Source organism: Chiloscyllium punctatum, chromosome 2 (assembly GCF_047496795.1).
Source record: "Chiloscyllium punctatum isolate Juve2018m chromosome 2, sChiPun1.3, whole genome shotgun sequence".
Classification (NCBI taxonomy): domain Eukaryota; kingdom Metazoa; phylum Chordata; class Chondrichthyes; order Orectolobiformes; family Hemiscylliidae; genus Chiloscyllium; species Chiloscyllium punctatum.
Genome location: NC_092740.1, coordinates 160,429,304 through 160,450,431, shown reverse-complemented (window position 1 = coordinate 160,450,431; position 21,128 = coordinate 160,429,304).

The following is a 21,128-nucleotide window of genomic DNA, read 5'->3' as shown; positions in this document are numbered from 1 at the left end:
AGAGAAAAGAAGAGAAACCAAGAGAAGAGAAAAGAAGAGAAATGAAGAGAAAAGAGAAAAGAAGAGAAAAGACGAGAAAAGAGAAAAGAAGGCAAAAGAATAGAAAAGAGAAAACAGAAAAGAAGAGAAAACAAGAGAAATGAAAAAAGAGAAAAGAAGAGACAAGAGAAAAGAACAGAAATGATGAGAAAAGAAGATAAAAGAGAAAAGAGAAAAGAAGAGAAAACAAGAGAAAAGAGAAAAAAGAAAGGGGTAAAGAAGAGAAAAGAATAGAAAAAAGAAAAGAAGAGAAATGAAGAGAAATGAAGAGAAAAGAGAAAAGAGAAAAGAAGAGAAAACAAGAGAAAAGAGAAAAGAAGAGGTAAGAAGAGAAAAGAAGAGAAAAGAGAAAGGGGTAAAGAAGAGAAAAGAAGAGAAAAGAGAATAGAAGAGAAATGAAGAGAAAAGAGAAAATAGAAAAGAAGAGAAAAGAGAAAAGAGAAAAGAAGAGAAACCAAGAGAAGAGAAAAGAGGAGAAATGAAGAGAAAAGAAGAGAAAAGAGAAAAGAGAAAAGAAGTGAAAACAAGAGAAAAGAAAGGAAGAGTAAAGAGAAAAGAGTAAAGAAGACAAAAGAAGAGAAATGAAGAGAAAAGAGAAAATAGAAAAGAGAAACAAGAGAAAAGAAGAGAAAAGAGAAAAGAAGACAAAAGAATAGAAAAGAGAAAACAGAAAAGAAGAGAAATGAGAATATGGAAAACAAAGTGAGAAGAAGTGAAAAACAAGAAAAGAAAAAGGAGAAAAGTAGAGAAAAGAAGAGAATAGAGATACGAGAAAAGGGAAAAGTTGAGAAAAGAAGAGAAAAGAGAAATGAAGAGAAAAGAAGAGAAAAGAGAAAAGAGAAAAGAAGAGAAAAGAGAAAAGAGAAAAGAAGAGAAGCCAAGAGAAGAGAAAAGAAGAAAAATGAAGAGAAAAGAAGAGTAAAGAGAAAATAGAAAGAAGAGAAATGAAGAGAAAAGAGAAAATAGAAAAGAGAAAACAAGAGAATAGAAGAGAAAAGAGAAAAGAGAAAAAAGACAAAAGAATAGAAAAGAGAAAACAGAAAAGAAGAGGAAAGAAGAGAAATGAAAAAAGAGATGGAAGAGAAAAGAGAAAAGAACAAAAATGATGAGAAATGAATAAAAGAGAAAAGACAAAAGAAGAGAAAACAAGAGAAAAGAGAAAAAAGGAAGGGGTAAAGAAGAGAAAATAAGAGACAAGAGCAAAGAATAGAAATGAAGAGAAATGAATAGAAAACAGAAAAGAGAAAAGAAGAGAAAACAAGAGAAATGAGAAAAGAAGAGGTAAGAAGAGAAAAGAAGAGAAAAGAGAAAGGGGTAAAGAAGAGAGAAGAAGAGAAACGAGAAAAGAAGAGAAATGAAGAGAAAAGAGAATAGAAGAGGGAAACAAGAGAAAAGAAGAGAAAAGAATAGAAAAGAGAAAAGAGAAAAGAAGAGAAAACAAGAGAAATGAAAAAAGAGAAAAAAGAAAAGAGAAAAGAAGAGAAAACAAGAGAAAAGAGAAAAAAAGAGTTAAGAAGAGAAAAGAAGAGTAAAGAGAAAGGGGTAAAGAAGAGAAAAGAAGAGAAAAGAGAAAAGAAGAGAAAACAAGAGAAAAGAAAAGAAGAGTAAAGAGAAAAGAGAAAAGAAGAGAATAGAAGAGAAAAGAGAAAAAAGACAAAAGAATAGAAAAGGGAAAACAGAAAAGAAGAGAAAAATAGAGAAATGAAAAAGAGAAAAGAAGAGAAAAGAAGAGAAAAGGAGAAATTAGAAAAGCGAAAAGAAGAGAATAGAACGGAAAAGAGAAAAGAAGAGAAAAGAAAAGAGGAGAAAAGTGAAAAGAGAAATGAGAATATGGAAAACAAAGTGAAAACAAGCGAAACAAGAAAAGAAAAACGAGAAATGTAGAGAAAAGAAGAGAATAGAGATACGAGAAAAGGGAAAAGTTGAGAAAGAAGAGAAAAGAGAAAAGAAGAGAAAAGAAGAGAAAAGAGAAATGAGAAGAGAAGAAAATAAGAAAGGAAAAGAAGAGAAATGAAGTAAAAATGGAAATGAGAGAAAAGAGAAAAGAAGAGAAATGATGAGAAAAGAAGAAAAAAGAGAAAAGAGAAAAGAAGAGAAAACAAGAGAAAAGAGAAAAAAGAAAGGGGTAAAGAAGAGAAAACAAGAGAAAAGAGAAAAGAAGAGAAATTAAGGGAAATGAAGAGAATAGAGAAAAGAAGAGAAAAGAGAAAAGAAGAGATAAGTAGGGAAAAGAAGAGAAAAGAGAAAGTGGTAAAGAAGAGAAAAGAAGAGAAAAGAGAAAAGGAGAGAAATGAAGAGAAAAGAGAAAAGAGAAAAGAAGAGAAAAGAGAAAAGAGAAATGAAGAGAAACCAAGAGAAGAGAAAAGAAGAGAAATGACGAGAAAAGAAGAGAAAAGAGAAAAGAAAAAGGGAGAGAAAACAAGAGAAAAGAGAAAAGAACAGAAAAGAGAAAGGGGTAAAGGAGAGAGAAGAAGAGAAACGAGAAAAGATTAGGAATGAAGAGAAAAGAGAAAATAGAAAAGGGAAACAAGAGAAAAGAAGAGAAAAGAGAAAAGAAGAAAAAAGAATAGAAAAGAGAAAACAGAAAAGAAGAGAAAACAAGAGAAAAGAGAAAACAAGAGAATAGAAGAGAAAAGAGAAAAGAGAAAAAAGACAAAAGAATAGAAAAAAGAAAACAGAAAAGAAGAGAGAAGAAGAGAAATGAAAAAAGAAAAAAGAAGAGAAATGAAGAGAAAAGAGAAAAGAGAAAAGAAGGGAAAAGAGAAAAGAAGAGAAATGAAAAAAGAAAAAAGAAGAGAAATGAAGAGAAAAGAGAAAAGTGAAAAGTAGAGGAAAGAAGGGAAAAGAGAAAAGAAGAGGTAAGAAGAGAAAAGAAGAGAAAAGAGAAAGGGGTAAAGAAGAGAAAAGAAGAGAAAAGAGAAAAGAGAAAAGAAGAGAAAAGAGAAAAGAGAAAAGAAGAGAAACCAAGAGAAGAGAAAAGAAGAGAAATGAAGAGAAAAGAAGAGAAAAGAGAAAAGAAAAAAGAAGTGAAAACAAGAGAAGAGAAAAGAAGTGAAAAGAAGAGAAAAGAGAAAAGAAGAGAAAATAGAAAAGAAGACAAAAGAATAGAAAAGAGAAAACAGAAAAGAAGAGAAAAGAAGAGAAATGAAAAAAGAGAAAGAAGCGAAAAGATAAAAGAACAGAAATGATGAGAAAATAAGAAAAAAGAGAAAAGAGAAAAGAGAAAAGAAGAGAAAAGAGAAACAAGAAAGGGGTAAAGAAGAGAAAACAAGAGAAAAAAGAAAAGAAGAGACATGAAGAGAAATGAAGAGAAAAGAGAAAATAGAAAAGTAGAGGAAAGAAGGGAAAAGAGAAAAGAAGAGGTAAGAAGAGAAATGAAGAGAAAAGAGAAAGGGGTAAAGAAGAGAAAAGAAGAGAAAAGAGAAAAGAGAAAAGAAGAGAAAAGAGAAAAGAGAAAAGAGAAAAGAAGAGAAACCAAGAGAAAAGAAAACAAGAGAAATGAAGAGAAAAGAAGAGAAAAGAGAAAAGAAAAAAGAAGTGAAAACAAAAGAAGAGAAAAGAAGAGAAAAGAAGAGAAAAGAGAAAAGAAGAGAAAAGAAGAGAAAATAGAAAAGAGAAAAAAGAATAGAAAAGAGAAAACAGAAAAGAAGAGAAAAGAAGAGAAATGAAAAAAGAGAAAGAAGCGAAAAGATAAAAGAACAGAAATGATGAGAAAATAAGAAAAAAGAGAAAAGAGAAAAGAGAAAAGAAGAGAAAAGAGAAACAAGAAAGGGGTAAAGAAGAGAAAACAAGAGAAAAAAGAAAAGAAGAGACATGAAGAGAAATGAAGAGAAAAGAGAAAATAGAAAAGTAGAGGAAAGAAGGGAAAAGAGAAAAGAAGAGGTAAGAAGAGAAAAGAAGAGAAAAGAGAAAAGAGAAAAGAAGAGAAAAGAGAAAAGAGAAAAGAAGAGAAACCAAGAGAAAAGAAAACAAGAGAAATGAAGAGAAAAGAAGAGAAAAGAGAAAAGAAAAAAGAAGTGAAAACAAAAGAAGAGAAAAGAAGAGAAAAGAAGAGAAAAGAGAAAAGAAGAGAAAAGAAGACAAAATAGAAAAGAGAAAAAAGAATAGAAAAGAGAAAACAGAAAAGAAGAGAAATGAAAAAAGAGAAAGAAGCGAAAAGTTAAAAGAACAGAAATGATGAGAAAAGAAGAAAAAAGAGAAAAGAGAAAAGAGAAAACAAGAGAAAAGAGAAACAAGAAAGGGGTAAAGAACAGAAAACAAGAGAAAAAAGAAAAGAAGAGAAATGAAGAGAAATTAAGAGAAAAGAGAAAAGAAGAGAAAACAAGAGAAAAGAGAAAAGAAGAGGTAAGAAGAGAAAAGAAGAGAAAAGCGAAAGGGGTAAAGAAGAGAGAAGAAGAGAAAAGAGAAAAGAAGAAAAAAGAATAGAAAAGAGAAAATAGAAAAGGGAAACAAGAGAAAAGACGAGAAAAGAGAAAAGAAGACAAAAGAATAGAAAAGAGAAAACAGAAAAGAAGAGAAAACAAGAGAAATGAAAAAAGAGAAAAGAAGAGACAAGAGAAAAGAACAGAAATGATGAGAAAAGAAGATAAAAGAGAAAAGAGAAAAGAAGAGAAAACAAGAGAAAAGAGAAAAAAGAAAGGGGTAAAGAAGAGAAAACAATAGAAAAAAGAAAAGAAGAGAAATGAAGAGAAATGAAGAGAAAAGAGAAAAGAGAAAACAAGAGAAAACAAGAGAAAAGAGAAAAGAAGAAGTAAGAAGAGAAAAGAAGAGAAAAGAGAAAGGGGTAAAGAAGAGAAAAGAAGAGAAAAGAGAAAAGAAGAGAAATGAAGAGAAAAGAGAAAATAGAAAAGAAGAGAAAAGAGAAAAGAGAAAAGAAGAGAAACCAAGAGAAGAGAAAAGAGGAGAAATGAAGAGAAAAGAAGAGAAAAGAGAAAAGAGAAAAGAAGTGAAAACAAGAGAAAAGAAAAGAAGAGTAAAGAGAAAAGAGTAAAGAAGACAAAAGAAGAGAAATGAAGAGAAAAGAGAAAATAGAAAAGAGAAACAAGAGAAAAGAAGAGAAAAGAGAAAAGAAGACAAAAGAATAGAAAAGAGAAAACAGAAAAGAAGAGAAATGAGAATATGGAAAACAAAGTGAAAAGAAGTGAAACAAGAAAAGAAAAAGGAGAAAAGTAGAGAAAAGAAGAGAATAGAGATACGAGAAAAGGGAAAAGTTGAGAAAAGAAGAGAAAAGAGAAATGAAGAGAAAACAAGAGAAAAGAGAAAACATGAGAATGGAAGAGAAAAGAGAAAAGAGAAAAGTAGAGGAAAGAAGGAATAAGAGAAAAGAAGAGGTCAGAAGAGAAAAGAAGAGAAAAGAGTAAGGGGTAAAGAAGAGAAAAGAAGAGAAAAGAGAAAAGAGAAAAGAAGAGAAAAGAGAAAAGAGAAAAGAAGAGAAACCAAGAGAAGAGAAAAGAAGAGAAATGAAGAGAAAAGAGAAAAGAAGAGAAAAGACGAGAAAAGAGAAAAGAAGACAAAAGAATAGAAAAGAGAAAACAGAAAAGAAGAGAAAACAAGAGAAATGAAAAAAGAGAAAAGAAGAGACAAGAGAAAAGAACAGAAATGATGAGAAAAGAAGAGAAAAGAGAAAAGAGAAAAGAAGAGAAAACAAGAGAAGAGAAAAGAGGAGAAATGAAGAGAAAAGAAGAGAAAAGAGAAAAGAGAAAAGAAGTGAAAACAAGAGAAAAGAAAAGAAGAGTAAAGAGAAAAGAGTAAAGAAGACAAAAGAAGAGAAATGAAGAGAAAAGAGAAAATAGAAAAGAGAAACAAGAGAAAAGAAGAGAAAAGAGAAAAGAAGACAAAAGAATAGAAAAGAGAAAACAGAAAAGAAGAGAAATGAGAATATGGAAAACAAAGTGAGAAGAAGTGAAAAACAAGAAAAGAAAAAGGAGAAAAGTAGAGAAAAGAAGAGAATAGAGATACGAGAAAAGGGAAAAGTTGAGAAAAGAAGAGAAAAGAGAAATGAAGAGAAAAGAAGAGAAAAGAGAAAAGAGAAAAGAAGAGAAAAGAGAAAAGAAGAGAAGCCAAGAGAAGAGAAAAGAAGAAAAATGAAGAGAAAAGAAGAGTAAAGAGAAAATAGAAAGAAGAGAAATGAAGAGAAAAGAGAAAATAGAAAAGAGAAAACAAGAGAATAGAAGAGAAAAGAGAAAAAAGACAAAAGAATAGAAAAGAGAAAACAGAAAAGAAGAGGAAAGAAGAGAAATGAAAAAAGAGATGGAAGAGAAAAGAGAAAAGAACAAAAATGATGAGAAATGAATAAAAGAGAAAAGACAAAAGAAGAGAAAACAAGAGAAAAGAGAAAAAAGGAAGGGGTAAAGAAGAGAAAATAAGAGACAAAAGCAAAGAATAGAAATGAAGAGAAATGAATAGAAAACAGAAAAGAGAAAAGAAGAGAAAACAAGAGAAATGAGAAAAGAAGAGGTAAGAAGAGAAAAGAAGAGCAAAGAGAAAGGTGTAAAGAAGAGAGAAGAAGAGAAACGAGAAAAGAAGAGAAATGAAGAGAAAAGAGAATAGAAGAGGGAAACAAGAGAAAAGAAGAGAAAAGAATAGAAAAGAGAAAAGAGAAAAGAAGAGAAAACAAGAGAAATGAAAAAAGAGAAAAATGAAAAGAGAAAAGAAGAGAAAACAAGAGAAAAGAGAAAAAAAGAGTTAAGAAGAGAAAAGAAGAGAAAAGAGAAAGCGGTAAAGAAGAGAAAAGAAGAGAAAAGAGAAAAGAAGAGAAATGAAGAGAAAAGAGAAAAGAGAAAAGAAGAGAAAACAAGAGAAAAGAAAAGAAGAGTAAAGAGAAAAGAGAAAAGAAGAGAATAGAAGAGAAAAGAGAAAAAAGACAAAAGAATAGAAAAGAGAAAACAGAAAAGAAGAGAAAACAAGAGAAAAGAGAAAACAAGAGAATAGAAGAGAAAAGAGAAAAGAGAAAAAAGACAAAAGAATAGAAAAGAGAAAACAGAAAAGAAGAGAGAAGAAGAGAAATGAAAAAAGAAAAAAGAAGAGAAATGAAGAGAAAAGAGAAAAGAGAAAAGAAGGGAAAAGAGAAAAGAAGAGGTAAGAAGAGAAAAGAAGAGAAAAGAGAAAGGGGTAAAGAAGAGAAATGAAGAGAAAAGAGAAAAGAAGAGAAATGAAGAGAAAAGAGAAAAGAGAAAAAAGAAGAGAAACCAAGAGAAGAGAAAAGAAGAGACATGAAGAGGAAAGAAGAGAAAAGAGAAAAAAGAAAAAAGAAGTGAAAACAAGAGAAGAGAAAAGAAGAGTAAAAAGAAAAGAGAAAAGAAGAGAAAAGAAGAGAAAAGAGAAAAGAAGACAAAAGAATAGAAAAGAGAAAACAGAAAAGAAGAGAAAAGAAGAGAAATGAAAAAAGAGAAAGAAGAGAAAAGAACAGAAATGATGAGAAAAGAAGAAAAAAGAGAAAATAGAAAAGAAGAGAAAACAAGAGAAAAGAGAAAACAGAAAGGGGTAAAGAAGAGAAAACAAGAGAAAAGAGAAAAGAAGAGAAATGAAGAGAAATGAAGAGAAAAGAGAAAAGAAGAGAAAAGAGAAAGAAGAGATAAGAAGTGAAAATAATAGAAAAGAGAAAAGAAGAGTAAAGCGAAAAGAGAAAAGAAGAGAAATGAAGAGAAAATAGAAAAGAAAAAACAAGAGAATAGAAGAGAAAAGAGAAAAGAGAAAAAAGACAAAAGAATAGAAAAGAGAAAACAGAAAAGAAGAGAAAAGAAGAAAAATGAAAAAGAGATGGAAGAGAAAAGAGAAAAGAACAAAAATGATGAGAAATGAAAAAAAGATAAAAGAGAAAACAAGAGAAAACAAGAGAAAAGAGAAAAAAGAAAGGGGTAAAGAAGAGAAAACAAGAGAAAAAAGCAAAGAATAGAAATGAAGAGAAATTAATAGAAAACAGAAAAGAGAAAAGAGAAAAGAAGAGAAAACAAGAGAAATGAGAAAAGAAGAGGTAAGAAGAGAAAATAAGAGAAAAGAGAAAAGAAGACAAAAGAATAGAAAAGACAAAACAGAAAAGAAGAGAAAACAAGAGAAAAGAGAAAAGAAGGGAAATGAAGAGAAAACAGAAAACAGAGAAGAGAAAAGAAGAGAATAGAAGAGAAAAGAGAAAACAGACAAAAGAATAGAAAAGGGAAAACAGAAAAGAGGAGAAAAGAAGAGAAATGAAAAAAGAAAAGAAGAGAAAAGGAGAAATTACAAAAGCGAAAAGAAGAGAATAGAACGGAAAAGAGAAAAGAAGAGAAAAGAAAAGAAGAGAAAAGTCAAAAGAGAAATGAGAATATGGAAAACAACGTGAAAACAAGCGAAACAAGAAGAGAAAAACGAGAAAAGTAGAGAAAAGATGAGAATAGAGATACGAGAAAAGGGAAAAGTTGAAAAAAGAAGAGAAAAGAGAAAAGAAGAGAAAAGAAGAGAAAAGAGAAAAGAGAAAAGAAGAGAAAAGAGAAAGGAGAAAAGAAGAGAAAAGAAGAGAAAAGAGAAAAGAGAAAAGAAGAGAAAAGAGAAAAGAGAAAAGAAGAGAAACCAAGAGAAGAGAAAAGAAGAGAAATGAAGAGAAAAGTAGAGAAAAGAGAAAAGAAAAAAGAAGTGAAAACAAGAGAAGAGAAAAGAAGTGAAAAGAAGAGAAAAGAGAAAAGAAGAGAAAAGAAGAGAAAATAGAAAAGAAGACAAAAGAATAGAAAAGAGAAAACAGAAAAGAAGAGAAAAGAAGAGAAATGAAAAAAGAGAAAGAAGCGAAAAGATAAAAGAACAGAAATGATGAGAAAATAAGAAAAAAGAGAAAAGAGAAAAGAGAAAAGAAGAGAAAAGAGAAACAAGAAAGGGGTAAAGAAGAGAAAACAAGAGAAAAAAGAAAAGAAGAGACATGAAGAGAAATGAAGAGAAAAGAGAAAATAGAAAAGTAGAGGAAAGAAGGGAAAAGAGAAAAGAAGAGGTAAGAAGAGAAATGAAGAGAAAAGAGAAAGGGGTAAAGAAGAGAAAAGAAGAGAAAAGAGAAAAGAGAAAAGAAGAGAAAAGAGAAAAGAGAAAAGAGAAAAGAAGAGAAACCAAGAGAAAAGAAAACAAGAGAAATGAAGAGAAAAGAAGAGAAAAGAGAAAAGAAAAAAGAAGTGGAAACAAAAGAAGAGAAAAGAAGAGAAAAGAAGAGAAAAGAGAAAAGAAGAGAAAAGAAGAGAAAATAGAAAAGAGAAAAAAGAATAGAAAAGAGAAAACAGAAAAGAAGAGAAAAGAAGAGAAATGAAAAAAGAGAAAGAAGCGAAAAGATAAAAGAACAGAAATGATGAGAAAAGAAGAAAAAAGAGAAAAGAGAAAAGAGAAAACAAGAGAAAAGAGAAACAAGAAAGGGGTAAAGAAGAGAAAACAAGAGAAAAAAGAAAAGAAGAGAAATGAAGAGAAAAGAGAAAATAGAAAAGAGAAAATAGAAAAGAGACACAAGAGAAAAGAAGAGAAAAGAGAAAAGAAGACAAAAGAATAGAAAAGAGAAAACAGAAAAGAAGAGAAAACAAGAGAAAAGAGAAAAGAAGAGAAATGAAGAGAAAACAGAAAATAGAAAAGAGAAAAGAAGAGAATAGAAGAGAAAAGAGAAAACAGACAAAAGAATAGAAAAGGGAAATCAGAAAAGAGGAGAAAAGAAGAGAAATGAAAAAAGAGAAAAGAAGAGAAAAGGAGAAATTACAAAAGCGAAAAGAAGAGAATAGAACGGAAAAGAGAAAAGAAGAGAAAAGAAAAGAAGAGAAAAGTCAAAAGAGAAATGAGAATATGGAAAACAACGTGAAAACAAGCGAAACAAGAAGAGAAAAACGAGAAAAGTAGAGAAAAGATGAGAATAGAGATACGAGAAAAGGGAAAAGTTGAAAAAAGAAGAGAAAAGAGAAAAGAAGAGAAAAGAAGAGAAAAGAGAAAAGAGAAAAGAAGAGAAAAGAGAAAGGAGAAAAGAAGAGAAAAGAAGCGAAAAGAGAAAAGAGAAAAGAAGAGAAAAGAGAAAAGAGAAAAGAAGAGAAACCAAGAGAAGAGAAAAGAAGAGAAATGAAGAGAAAAGAAGAGAAAAGAGAAAAGAAAAAAGAAGTGAAAACAAGAGAAGAGAAAAGAAGTGAAAAGAAGAGAAAAGAGAAAAGAAGAGAAAAGAAGAGAAAATAGAAAAGAAGACAAAAGAATAGAAAAGAGAAAACAGAAAAGAAGAGAAAAGAAGAGAAATGAAAAAAGAGAAAGAAGCGAAAAGATAAAAGAACAGAAATGATGAGAAAATAAGAAAAAAGAGAAAAGAGAAAAGAAGAGAAAAGAGAAACAAGAAAGGGGTAAAGAAGAGAAAACAAGAGAAAAAAGAAAAGAAGAGACATGAAGAGAAATGAAGAGAAAAGAGAAAATAGAAAAGTAGAGGAAAGAAGGGAAAAGAGAAAAGAAGAGGTAAGAAGAGAAATGAAGAGAAAAGAGAAAGGGGTAAAGAAGAGAAAAGAAGAGAAAAGAGAAAAGAGAAAAGAAGAGAAAAGAGAAAAGAGAAAAGAGAAAAGAAGAGAAAACAAGAGAAAAGAGAAAAGAAGAGGTAAGAAGAGAAAAGAAGAGAAAAGAGAAAAGAAAAAAGAAGTGGAAACAAAAGAAGAGAAAAGAAGAGAAAAGAAGAGAAAAGAGAAAAGAAGAGAAAAGAAGAGAAAATAGAAAAGAGAAAAAAGAATAGAAAAGAGAAAACAGAAAAGAAGAGAAAAGAAGAGAAATGAAAAAAGAGAAAGAAGCGAAAAGATAAAAGAACAGAAATGATGAGAAAAGAAGAAAAAAGAGAAAAGAGAAAAGAGAAAACAAGAGAAAAGAGAAACAAGAAAGGGGTAAAGAAGAGAAAACAAGAGAAAAAAGAAAAGAAGAGAAATGAAGAGAAATTAAGAGAAAAGAGAAAAGAAGAGAAAACAAGAGAAAAGAGAAAAGAAGAGGTAAGAAGAGAAAAGAAGAGAAAAGCGAAAGGGGTAAAGAAGAGAGAAGAAGAGAAACGAGAAAAGAAGTGAAATGAAGAGAAAAGAGAAAATAGAAAAGGGAAACAAGAGAAAAGACGAGAAAAGAGAAAAGAAGACAAAAGAATAGAAAAGAGAAAACAGAAAAGAAGAGAAAACAAGAGAAATGAAAAAAGAGAAAAGAAGAGACAAGAGAAAAGAACAGAAATGATGAGAAAAGAAGATAAAAGAGAAAAGAGAAAAGAAGAGAAAACAAGAGAAAAGAGAAAAAAGAAAGGGGTAAAGAAGAGAAAACAATAGAAAAAAGAAAAGAAGAGAAATGAAGAGAAATGAAGAGAAAAGAGAAAAGAGAAAAGAAGAGAAAACAAGAGAAAAGAGAAAGGGGTAAAGAAGAGAAAAGAAGAGAAAAGAGAAAAGAAGAGAAATGAAGAGAAAAGAGAAAACAGAAAAGAAGAGGAAAGAAGAGAAATGAAAAAAGAGATGGAAGAGAAAAGAGAAAAGAACAAAAATGATGAGAAATGAATAAAAGAGAAAAGACAAAAGAAGAGAAAACAAGAGAAAAGAGAAAAAAGGAAGGGGTAAAGAAGAGAAAATAAGAGACAAGAGCAAAGAATAGAAATGAAGAGAAATGAATAGAAAACAGAAAAGAGAAAAGAAGAGAAAACAAGAGAAATGAGAAAAGAAGAGGTAAGAAGAGAAAAGAAGAGAAAAGAGAAAGGGGTAAAGAAGAGAGAAGAAGAGAAACGAGAAAAGAAGAGAAATGAAGAGAAAAGAGAATAGAAGAGGGAAACAAGAGAAAAGAAGAGAAAAGAATAGAAAAGAGAAAAGAGAAAAGAAGAGAAAACAAGAGAAATGAAAAAAGAGAAAAAAGAAAAGAGAAAAGAAGAGAAAACAAGAGAAAAGAGACAAAAAGAGTTAAGAAGAGAAAAGAAGAGAAAAGAGAAAGGGGTAAAGAAGAGAAAAGAAGAGAAAAGAAGAGAAAAGAGAAATGAGAAGAGAAGAAAATAAGAAAGGAAAAGAAGAGAAATGAAGTAAAAATGGAAATGAGAGAAAAGAGAAAAGAAGAGAAATGATGAGAAAAGAAGAAAAAAGAGAAAAGAGAAAAGAAGAGAAAACAAGAGAAAAGAGAAAAAAGAAAGGGGTAAAGAAGAGAAAACAAGAGAAAAGAGAAAAGAAGAGAAATTAAGGGAAATGAAGAGAATAGAGAAAAGAAGAGAAAAGAGAAAAGAAGAGATAAGTAGGGAAAAGAAGAGAAAAGAGAAAGTGGTAAAGAAGAGAAAAGAAGAGAAAAGAGAAAAGGAGAGAAATGAAGAGAAAAGAGAAAAGAGAAAAGAAGAGAAAAGAGAAAAGAGAAATGAAGAGAAACCAAGAGAAGAGAAAAGAAGAGAAATGACGAGAAAAGAAGAGAAAAGAGAAAAGAAAAAGGGAGAGAAAACAAGAGAAAAGAGAAAAGAACAGAAAAGAGAAAGGGGTAAAGGAGAGAGAAGAAGAGAAACGAGAAAAGATTAGGAATGAAGAGAAAAGAGAAAATAGAAAAGGGAAACAAGAGAAAAGAAGAGAAAAGAGAAAAGAAGAAAAAAGAATAGAAAAGAGAAAACAGAAAAGAAGAGAAAACAAGAGAAAAGAGAAAACAAGAGAATAGAAGAGAAAAGAGAAAAGAGAAAAAAGACAAAAGAATAGAAAAAAGAAAACAGAAAAGAAGAGAGAAGAAGAGAAATGAAAAAAGAAAAAAGAAGAGAAATGAAGAGAAAAGAGAAAAGAGAAAAGAAGGGAAAAGAGAAAAGAAGAGAAATGAAAAAAGAAAAAAGAAGAGAAATGAAGAGAAAAGAGAAAAGTGAAAAGTAGAGGAAAGAAGGGAAAAGAGAAAAGAAGAGGTAAGAAGAGAAAAGAGAAAGGGGTAAAGAAGAGAAAAGAAGAGAAAAGAGAAAAGAGAAAAGAAGAGAAAAGAGAAAAGAGAAAAGAAGAGAAACCAAGAGAAGAGAAAAGAAGAGAAATGAAGAGAAAAGAAGAGAAAAGAGAAAAGAAAAAAGAAGTGAAAACAAGAGAAGAGAAAAGAAGTGAAAAGAAGAGAAAAGAGAAAAGAAGAGAAAATAGAAAAGAAGACAAAAGAATAGAAAAGAGAAAACAGAAAAGAAGAGAAAAGAAGAGAAATGAAAAAAGAGAAAGAAGCGAAAAGATAAAAGAACAGAAATGATGAGAAAATAAGAAAAAAGAGAAAAGAGAAAAGAGAAAAGAAGAGAAAAGAGAAACAAGAAAGGGGTAAAGAAGAGAATAGAAGAGAAAAGAGAAAAGAGAAAAAAGACAAAAGAATAGAAAAGAGAAAACAGAAAAGAAGAGAGAAGAAGAGAAATGAAAAAAGAAAAAAGAAGAGAAATGAAGAGAAAAGAGAAAAGAGAAAAGAACGGAAAAGAGAAAAGAAAAGGTAAGAAGAGAAAAGAAGAGAAAAGAGAAAGGGGTAAAGAAGAGAAAAGAAGAGAAAAGAGAAAATAGAAAAGAAGAGAAAAGAGAAAAGAGAAAAGAGAAAAGAAGAGAAACCAAGAGAAAAGAAAAGAAGAGAAATGAAGAGAAAAGAAGAGAAAAGAGAAAGGGGTAAAGAAGAGAGAAGAAGAGAAACGAGAAAAGAAGAGAAATGAAGAGAAAAGAGAATAGAAGAGGGAAACAAGAGAAAAGAAGAGAAAAGAATAGAAAAGAGAAAAGAGAAAAGAAGAGAAAACAAGAGAAATGAAAAAAGAGAAAAAAGAAAAGAGAAAAGAAGAGAAAACAAGAGAAAAGAGACAAAAAGAGTTAAGAAGAGAAAAGAAGAGAAAAGAGAAAAGAGAAAAGAAGAGAAACCAAGAGAAAAGAAAACAAGAGAAATGAAGAGAAAAGAAGAGAAAAGAGAAAAGAAAAAAGAAGTGGAAACAAAAGAAGAGAAAAGAAGAGAAAAGAAGAGAAAAGAGAAAAGAAGAGAAAAGAAGAGAAAATAGAAAAGAGAAAAAAGAATAGAAAAGAGAAAACAGAAAAGAAGAGAAAAGAAGAGAAAATAGAAAAGAAGACAAAAGAATAGAAAAGAGAAAACAGAAAAGAAGAGAAAAGAAGAGAAATGAAAAAAGAGAAAGAAGCGAAAAGATAAAAGAACAGAAATGATGAGAAAATAAGAAAAAAGAGAAAAGAGAAAAGAGAAAAGAAGAGAAAAGAGAAACAAGAAAGGGGTAAAGAAGAGAAAACAAGAGAAAAAAGAAAAGAAGAGACATGAAGAGAAATGAAGAGAAAAGAGAAAATAGAAAAGTAGAGGAAAGAAGGGAAAAGAGAAAAGAAGAGGTAAGAAGAGAAAAGAAGAGAAAAGAGAAAGGGGTAAAGAAGAGAAAAGAAGAGAAAAGAGAAAAGAGAAAAGAAGAGAAAAGAGAAAAGAGAAAAGAGAAAAGAAGAGAAACCAAGAGAAAAGAAAACAAGAGAAATGAAGAGAAAAGAAGAGAAAAGAGAAAAGAAAAAAGAAGTGAAAACAAAAGAAGAGAAAAGAAGAGAAAAGAAGAGAAAAGAGAAAAGAAGAGAAAAGAAGAGAAAATAGAAAAGAGAAAAAAGAATAGAAAAGAGAAAACAGAAAAGAAGAGAAAAGAAGAGAAATGAAAAAAGAGAAAGAAGCGAAAAGATAAAAGAACAGAAATGATGAGAAAATAAGAAAAAAGAGAAAAGAGAAAAGAGAAAAGAAGAGAAAAGAGAAACAAGAAAGGGGTAAAGAAGAGAAAACAAGAGAAAAAAGAAAAGAAGAGACATGAAGAGAAATGAAGAGAAAAGAGAAAATAGAAAAGTAGAGGAAAGAAGGGAAAAGAGAAAAGAAGAGGTAAGAAGAGAAAAGAAGAGAAAAGAGAAAAGAGAAAAGAAGAGAAAAGAGAAAAGAGAAAAGAAGAGAAACCAAGAGAAAAGAAAACAAGAGAAATGAAGAGAAAAGAAGAGAAAAGAGAAAAGAAAAAAGAAGTGAAAACAAAAGAAGAGAAAAGAAGAGAAAAGAAGAGAAAAGAGAAAAGAAGAGAAAAGAAGACAAAATAGAAAAGAGAAAAAAGAATAGAAAAGAGAAAACAGAAAAGAAGAGAAAAGAAGAGAAATGAAAAAAGAGAAAGAAGCGAAAAGTTAAAAGAACAGAAATGATGAGAAAAGAAGAAAAAAGAGAAAAGAGAAAAGAGAAAACAAGAGAAAAGAGAAACAAGAAAGGGGTAAAGAAGAGAAAACAAGAGAAAAAAGAAAAGAAGAGAAATGAAGAGAAATTAAGAGAAAAGAGAAAAGAAGAGAAAACAAGAGAAAAGAGAAAAGAAGAGGTAAGAAGAGAAAAGAAGAGAAAAGCGAAAGGGGTAAAGAAGAGAGAAGAAGAGAAAAGAGAAAAGAAGAAAAAAGAATAGAAAAGAGAAAATAGAAAAGGGAAACAAGAGAAAAGACGAGAAAAGAGAAAAGAAGACAAAAGAATAGAAAAGAGAAAACAGAAAAGAAGAGAAAACAAGAGAAATGAAAAAAGAGAAAAGAAGAGACAAGAGAAAAGAACAGAAATGATGAGAAAAGAAGATAAAAGAGAAAAGAGAAAAGAAGAGAAAACAAGAGAAAAGAGAAAAAAGAAAGGGGTAAAGAAGAGAAAACAATAGAAAAAAGAAAAGAAGAGAAATGAAGAGAAATGAAGAGAAAAGAGAAAAGAGAAAACAAGAGAAAACAAGAGAAAAGAGAAAAGAAGAGGTAAGAAGAGAAAAGAAGAGAAAAGAGAAAGGGGTAAAGAAGAGAAAAGAAGAGAAAAGAGAAAAGAAGAGAAATGAAGAGAAAAGAGAAAATAGAAAAGAAGAGAAAAGAGAAAAGAGAAAAGAAGAGAAACCAAGAGAAGAGAAAAGAGGAGAAATGAAGAGAAAAGAAGAGAAAAGAGAAAAGAGAAAAGAAGTGAAAACAAGAGAAAAGAAAAGAAGAGTAAAGAGAAAAGAGTAAAGAAGACAAAAGAAGAGAAATGAAGAGAAAAGAGAAAATAGAAAAGAGAAACAAGAGAAAAGAAGAGAAAAGAGAAAAGAAGACAAAAGAATAGAAAAGAGAAAACAGAAAAGAAGAGAAATGAGAATATGGAAAACAAAGTGAAAAGAAGTGAAACAAGAAAAGAAAAAGGAGAAAAGTAGAGAAAAGAAGAGAATAGAGATACGAGAAAAGGGAAAAGTTGAGAAAAGAAGAGAAAAGAGAAATGAAGAGAAAACAAGAGAAAAGAGAAAACATGAGAATGGAAGAGAAAAGAGAAAAGAGAAAAGTAGAGGAAAGAAGGAATAAGAGAAAAGAAGAGGTCAGAAGAGAAAAGAAGAGAAAAGAGTAAGGGGTAAAGAAGAGAAAAGAAGAGAAAAGAGAAAAGAGAAAAGAAGAGAAAAGAGAAAAGAGAAAAGAAGAGAAACCAAGAGAAGAGAAAAGAAGAGAAATGAAGAGAAAAGAGAAAAGAAGAGAAAAGACGAGAAAAGAGAAAAGAAGACAAAAGAATAGAAAAGAGAAAACAGAAAAGAAGAGAAAACAAGAGAAATGAAAAAAGAGAAAAGAAGAGACAAGAGAAAAGAACAGAAATGATGAGAAAAGAAGATAAAAGAGAAAAGAGAAAAGAAGAGAAAACAAGAGAAAAGAGAAAAAAGAAAGGGGTAAAGAAGAGAAAAGAATAGAAAAAAGAAAAGAAGAGAAATGAAGAGAAATGAAGAGAAAAGAGAAAAGAGAAAAGAAGAGAAAACAAGAGAAAAGAGAAAAGAAGAGGTAAGAAGAGAAAAGAAGAGAAAAGAGAAAGGGGTAAAGAAGAGAAAAGAAGAGAAAAGAGAATAGAAGAGAAATGAAGAGAAAAGAGAAAATAGAAAAGAAGAGAAAAGAGAAAAGAGAAAAGAAGAGAAACCAAGAGAAGAGAAAAGAGGAGAAATGAAGAGAAAAGAAGAGAAAAGAGAAAAGAGAAAAGAAGTGAAAACAAGAGAAAAGAAAAGAAGAGTAAAGAGAAAAGAGTAAAGAAGACAAAAGAAGAGAAATGAAGAGAAAAGAGAAAATAGAAAAGAGAAACAAGAGAAAAGAAGAGAAAAGAGAAAAGAAGACAAAAGAATAGAAAAGAGAAAACAGAAAAGAAGAGAAATGAGAATATGGAAAACAAAGTGAGAAGAAGTGAAAAACAAGAAAAGAAAAAGGAGAAAAGTAGAGAAAAGAAGAGAATAGAGATACGAGAAAAGGGAAAAGTTGAGAAAAGAAGAGAAAAGAGAAATGAAGAGAAAAGAAGAGAAAAGAGAAAAGAGAAAAGAAGAGAAAAGAGAAAAGAGAAAAGAAGAGAAGCCAAGAGAAGAGAAAAGAAGAAAAATGAAGAGAAAAGAAGAGTAAAGAGAAAATAGAAAGAAGAGAAATGAAGAGAAAAGAGAAAATAGAAAAGAGAAAACAAGAGAATAGAAGAGAAAAGAGAAAAAAGACAAAAGAATAGAAAAGAGAAAACAGAAAAGAAGAGGAAAGAAGAGAAATGAAAAAAGAGATGGAAGAGAAAAGAGAAAAGAACAAAAATGATGAGAAATGAATAAAAGAGAAAAGACAAAAGAAGAGAAAACAAGAGAAAAGAGAAAAAAGGAAGGGGTAAAGAAGAGAAAATAAGAGACAAAAGCAAAGAATAGAAATGAAGAGAAATGAATAGAAAACAGAAAAGAGAAAAGAAGAGAAAACAAGAGAAATGAGAAAAGAAGAGGTAAGAAGAGAAAAGAAGAGAAAAGAGAAAGGTGTAAAGAAGAGAGAAGAAGAGAAACGAGAAAAGAAGAGAAATGAAGAGAAAAGAGAATAGAAGAGGGAAACAAGAGAAAAGAAGAGAAAAGAATAGAAAAGACAAAAGAGAAAAGAAGAGAAAACAAGAGAAATGAAAAAAGAGAAAAATGAAAAGAGAAAAGAAGAGAAAACAAGAGAAAAGAGAAAAAAAGAGTTAAGAAGAGAAAAGAAGAGAAAAGAGAAAGCGGTAAAGAAGAGAAAAGAAGAGAAAAGAGAAAAGAAGAGAAATGAAGAGAAAAGAGAAAAGTGAAAAGAAGAGAAAACAAGAGAAAAGAAAAGAAGAGTAAAGAGAAAAGAGAAAAGAAGAGAATAGAAGAGAAAAGAGAAAAAAGACAAAAGAATAGAAAAGAGAAAACAGAAAAGAAGAGAAAACAAGAGAAAAGAGAAAACAAGAGAATAGAAGAGAAAAGAGAAAAGAGAAAAAAGACAAAAGAATAGAAAAGAGAAAACAGAAAAGAAGAGAGAAGAAGAGAAATGAAAAAAGAAAAAAGAAGAGAAATGAAGAGAAAAGAGAAAAGAGAAAAGAAGGGAAAAGAGAAAAGAAGAGGTAAGAAGAGAAAAGAAGAGAAAAGAGAAAGGGGTAAAGAAGAGAAATGAAGAGAAAAGAGAAAAGAAGAGAAATGAAGAGAAAAGAGAAAAGAGAAAAGAAGAGAAACCAAGAGAAGAGAAAAGAAGAGACATGAAGAGGAAAGAAGAGAAAAGAGAAAAAAGAAAAAAGAAGTGAAAACAAGAGAAGAGAAAAGAAGAGTAAAAAGAAAAGAGAAAAGAAGAGAAAAGAAGAGAAAAGAGAAAAGAAGACAAAAGAATAGAAAAGAGAAAACAGAAAAGAAGAGAAAAGAAGAGAAATGAAAAAAGAGAAAGAAGAGAAAAGAACAGAAATGATGAGAAAAGAAGAAAAAAGAGAAAATAGAAAAGAAGAGAAAACAAGAGAAAAGAGAAAACAGAAAGGGGTAAAGAAGAGAAAACAAGAGAAAAGAGAAAAGAAGAGAAATGAAGAGAAATGAAGAGAAAAGAGAAAAGAAGAGAAAAGAGAAAGAAGAGATAAGAAGTGAAAATAATAGAAAAGAGAAAAGAAGAGTAAAGCGAAAAGAGAAAAGAAGAGAAATGAAGAGAAAATAGAAAAGAAAAAACAAGAGAATAGAAGAGAAAAGAGAAAAGAGAAAAAAGACAAAAGAATAGAAAAGAGAAAACAGAAAAGAAGAGAAAAGAAGAAAAATGAAAAAGAGATGGAAGAGAAAAGAGAAAAGAACAAAAATGATGAGAAATGAAAAAAAGATAAAAGAGAAAACAAGAGAAAACAAGAGAAAAGAGAAAAAAGAAAGGGGTAAAGAAGAGAAAACAAGAGAAAAAAGCAAAGAATAGAAATGAAGAGAAATTAATAGAAAACAGAAAAGAGAAAAGAGAAAAGAAGAGAAAACAAGAGAAATGAGAAAAGAAGAGGTAAGAAGAGAAAATAAGAGAAAAGAGAAAAGAAGACAAAAGAATAGAAAAGACAAAACAGAAAAGAAGAGAAAACAAGAGAAAAGAGAAAAGAAGGGAAATGAAGAGAAAACAGAAAACAGAGAAGAGAAAAGAAGAGAATAGAAGAGAAAAGAGAAAACAGACAAAAGAATAGAAAAGGGAAAACAGAAAAGAGGAGAAAAGAAGAGAAATGAAAAAAGAGAAAAGAAGAGAAAAGGAGAAATTACAAAAGCGAAAAGAAGAGAATAGAACGGAAAAGAGAAAAGAAGAGAAAAGAAAAGAAGAGAAAAGTCAAAAGAGAAATGAGAATATGGAAAACAACGTGAAAACAAGCGAAACAAGAAGAGAAAAACGAGAAAAGTAGAGAAAAGATGAGAATAGAGATACGAGAAAAGGGAAAAGTTGAAAAAAGAAGAGAAAAGAGAAAAGAAGAGAAAAGAAGAGAAAAGAGAAAAGAGAAAAGAAGAGAAAAGAGAAAGGAGAAAAGAAGAGAAAAGAAGAGAAAAGAGAAAAGAGAAAAGAAGAGAAAAGAGAAAAGAGAAAAGAAGAGAAACCAAGAGAAGAGAAAAGAAGAGAAATGAAGAGAAAAGAAGAGAAAAGAGAAAAGAAAAAAGAAGTGAAAACAAGAGAAGAGAAAAGAAGTGAAAAGAAGAGAAAAGAGAAAAGAAGAGAAAAGAAGAGAAAATAGAAAAGAAGACAAAAGAATAGAAAAGAGAAAACAGAAAAGAAGAGAAAAGAAGAGAAATGAAAAAAGAGAAAGAAGCGAAAAGATAAAAGAACAGAAATGATGAGAAAATAAGAAAAAAGAGAAAAGAGAAAAGAGAAAAGAAGAGAAAAGAGAAACAAGAAAGGGGTAAAGAAGAGAAAACAAGAGAAAAAAGAAAAGAAGAGACATGAAGAGAAATGAAGAGAAAAGAGAAAATAGAAAAGTAGAGGAAAGAAGGGAAAAGAGAAAAGAAGAGGTAAGAAGAGAAATGAAGAGAAAAGAGAAAGGGGTAAAGAAGAGAAAAGAAGAGAAAAGAGAAAAGAGAAAAGAAGAGAAAAGAGAAAAGAGAAAAGAGAAAAGAAGAGAAACCAAGAGAAAAGAAAACAAGAGAAATGAAGAGAAAAGAAGAGAAAAGAGAAAAGAAAAAAGAAGTGGAAACAAAAGAAGAGAAAAGAAGAGAAAAGAAGAGAAAAGAGAAAAGAAGAGAAAAGAAGAGAAAATAGAAAAGAGAAAAAAGAATAGAAAAGAGAAAACAGAAAAGAAGAGAAAAGAAGAGAAATGAAAAAAGAGAAAGAAGCGAAAAGATAAAAGAACAGAAATGATGAGAAAAGAAGAAAAAAGAGAAAAGAGAAAAGAGAAAACAAGAGAAAAGAGAAACAAGAAAGGGGTAAAGAAGAGAAAACAAGAGAAAAAAGAAAAGAAGAGAAATGAAGAGAAAAGAGAAAATAGAAAAGAGAAAATAGAAAAGAGACACAAGAGAAAAGAAGAGAAAAGAGAAAAGAAGACAAAAGAATAGAAAAGAGAAAACAGAAAAGAAGAGAAAACAAGAGAAAAGAGAAAAGAAGAGAAATGAAGAGAAAACAGAAAATAGAAAAGAGAAAAGAAGAGAATAGAAGAGAAAAGAGAAAACAGACAAAAGAATAGAAAAGGGAAAACAGAAAAGAGGAGAAAAGAAGAGAAATGAAAAAAGAGAAAAGAAGAGAAAAGGAGAAATTACAAAAGCGAAAAGAAGAGAATAGAACGGAAAAGAGAAAAGAAGAGAAAAGAAAAGAAGAGAAAAGTCAAAAGAGAAATGAGAATATGGAAAACAACGTGAAAACAAGCGAAACAAGAAGAGAAAAACGAGAAAAGTAGAGAAAAGATGAGAATAGAGATACGAGAAAAGGGAAAAGTTGAAAAAAGAAGAGAAAAGAGAAAAGAAGAGAAAAGAAGAG